Genomic DNA, 3,442 nt, shown 5'->3' with positions numbered 1-3,442 from the left:
CACCTCCACTAGCTTTGTTCATAGTGATGCTTTCTAAGGCCCACTTGACTTCACATTCCAAGATGTCTGGCTCTAGATGAGTGATCATATCATCGTGATTATCTGGGTCATGAAGATCTTTTTTGTACAGTTCTTCTGTGTATTCTTGTCATCTCTTCTTAATACCTTCTGCTTCTGTTAGGTCCATACAACTTCTGTCCTTTATTGAGCCCATCTTTGCATGAAATGTTCCTTTGGTATCTCTAATTTTCTTGAAGAGATCTCTAGTCTTTCCCATTCTGTTGTTTTCCTCTATTTCTTTGCACTGATCGCTGAGGAAGGCTTTCTTATCTCTTCTTGCTATTCTCTGGAACTCTGCATTCAGATGTTTATATCTTTCCTTTTCTCCTTTGCTTTTTGCTTCTCTTCCTTTCACAGCTATTTGTAAGGCCTGCCCAGACAGCCATTTTGCTTTTTTGCATTTCTTTTCCATGGGGATGGTCTTGATCCCTGTCTCCTGTACAATGTCACGAACCTCATTCCATAGTTCATCAGGCACTCTACCTATCAGATCTAGGCCCTTGAATCTATTTCTCACTTCCACTGTATAATCATAAGGGATTTGATTTAGGTCATACCTGAATGGTCTAGTGGTTTTCCCTACTTTCTTCAATTAAAGCCGAACTAGCAAAAACTTATCCCGACACTGTAAAGTCATGTGCCCTTTCTCCCGTGGATTTCAAGTCTCTCCAATACATCAAGTATGTTTTTATAGAATCAGGGATCTGTTCTTGGATTTCTGTTGTGGTCCCAGTCCAGGCTGCTTTGTAACCCTCTGAACACATCCTGATTCCAGGTGCCTTCAGTTGCAATGTTTTGCTCTTCACACCTGGACCTCAGGAAATCAAGGATTTGATGGCCATAGAGTACAAACAGCACTCCTGATTTCAAATTTAAATTCTGAAAAGGGAGTTCTTTATCTAGCATCCTTGGCATACCCCTACAAGTGTTTTCAAAAACTTGGGCATGTGCATTTTCCTGTGTGATTTTCCCACATTTAAGAAGATTCTCAAAGGGTTACTTGCCCTCCCCAAAATTGTTGAGCTGAGGCTAAAGGAAACTGGTGTGGTTTCTGGTCAGCCTCTCTTTGGGGGCGCTGGGTGGCAGCAGAGGAAAGAGCAAACCCCAGCTCAGACTCACTCAAAGGCCGGGGAGGCCCCCTGCGTTCTTTCTGTGCTACAGATCTTAGCTGTGTCTGGCTGTTTTGCGGTTTATTGGTTTGTGTTGTCTCTTTCTCTTGCAATGAGCTTCATCAGGAAAGGCTTTGGACTCCAACACCTGGCTTTAGCAAAATGCCCCGAGCCTAGAATTAGAAGTGGGTTTAACAGAGGCACCCGACCACTGGGGTGTGGTCAGCAGCCGTGCATGGAATTCTGTGTGAGTTACTTAGTGCCTTAGGGCTCTGGGGGATCAAGGTCCCTGACAGGCAAGATCATTAACACACACAGGACCTGTTGCAAGGTGGATGACTGGCTATAAAAACACAAATTCCTTTCCCTTCATTGTAACCCCCTTCCCCGAGGGCCACACAGTATTCCTCCCGGAAGTACGGCCGGCACAGGAGGAAAAACACGAACTCTCCAACAGGCTCCAGGAACTTGAACTCTTGGGGTGCGGTGAGGGGTGAGAACCCATTGGACAGTAATGAGGTGTTCACAACATGCCGTTTGTGCAGAAGCACCACAGCCGGTGTCAGTGGCCTAAGTAGCGCACAGTGTCCTCGGAGCTGCAGGACTCATCACTCTCAGGCACAGGCTGGCAGAAGCACCCTCTTGGCATTTGCCAGCCAGGACTCATACCTCTTTGTGCATGGGGCCGCTGCTTTCAGCTTGATGAACACAGCAAGTCACCAGGGCAAGGAGTGGGCAGGGGGCGCACAGGACACCTGAGGCAGTCAGTCCCATGGCGGGAGGCCCGTTTCCATCAGTGCTGTGCTTGTGCTTAGTCACTCAGTCGTGTCCGACTCTTTGAGACCCCATGGACTGTAGCCCACCAGGCTCCTCTGTCCACGGGGATTTTTCCAGGCAGGAATACTGGAGTGGGTTGCCATGCCCACCTCCAGGGTATCTTCCCAACCCAGGGATTGAACCTAGGTCTCCCGCATTGCAGGTGGATTCTTTACCTTCTGAGCCATCAGGGAAGTACTGGAGTGGGTAGCCTATCCCTTCGCCAAGGGAACTTCCTGATCCAGGAATTGAACCGGGTTCTCCTGCATTGCAGGTGGATTCTTTACCAGCTAAGCTACCAGGAAAGCCCAGTGAAGCCCAGTGAAGGCTGGACCCATGAGGAACTTTGCTGCTGCCTGCTCAATACCGCCCCTCAATCACCCAGCAGGTGTCTAGGAGCCAGGTACAGGAGGGAAGACCTCCCCCTTTGGAAAAGGGTGCCAGTTCATGCAATTCTACTCTGAACTTGTCTTAACACTAGCCCCTTGGCAGAGCTGCTCCAGACTCCCCCCAACCCCAGACACAGCAGTGATGTGGAGGACAATCAGGTGAGCTTGGCCAGGAGGTAGAAGCAGGGTTTGAATGGAAGAAAAGAGGGTCTGTGAAGAAGGCAGGTGGGGCTGCTCATACAAAGGTCAGAGAAAGCAGCCAGGTGGTCTGTATAGTTGGGCATGGGCAAGGGCTGAGTGGGGGCTCAGAACACATCCCTCCGGGCAGGACACAGGCTCCAGAGCACCCCCACACTGTGGCCCTGACCATTCACTAATTTATCCATAACTCATGTTACTGAGCATCTCCAATGTGCTGGCCATCACCCCAGGGCCTGGGAAAACAAGAGGAAAAGATGTTCCATGAGCCCTGGGAGCTTCAGTTCTTATAAGGAGGCAGATGATAGACAAGTAAGATGGCTTTGGTGTAAATTAAGTGGGATGGGCCATGCACATGCCTGTGGGAAGAGCTTTCTAACAGATTGATGGGACGTGCAAAGGCCCTGAGGCATGGGTGCTTGTCTGAGGAGAGTCAGAGCCCAAAGTATCTGCAGAGCAGTGAGAATAGAGGGGACAACCAGGTTATGAGTATCCTGAAGCTTTGGATTTCATTCTAAGTGAGATGAGAGAAGAATGTCATAACCTGGAAGACAGCAGGAGAGGTTGGGAGACTATTTACCTTAATCCAGGCCCTGGTGAGGTAGTTTAGACCAGCGGGAGGCAGGGTGGTGGTGCTGTGTGATGTTGCTATTCAGTCGCTTAAGTTGTATGCGACTCTTTGCAACCCTATGAAGGAGCACACCAGGCTTCCCTGTCCTTCACCATCTCCTGGAGTTTGCTCAAATTCATGTCCATTGAGTCGGTGATGCCATCCAACCATCTCATCCTCTGTCATCCCCTTCTCCTCCTGCCCCCAAAACCTCCCAGCATCAGTCTTTTCCAATGAGTCAACTCTTCGCATGAGGTGGC

This window comes from Bison bison, unplaced genomic scaffold (genome assembly GCF_000754665.1).
Source record: "Bison bison bison isolate TAMUID 2011002044 unplaced genomic scaffold, Bison_UMD1.0 scf7180017864371, whole genome shotgun sequence".
Classification (NCBI taxonomy): Eukaryota; Metazoa; Chordata; class Mammalia; order Artiodactyla; family Bovidae; genus Bison; species Bison bison.
Note: the sequence above shows the minus strand (reverse complement) of the source record.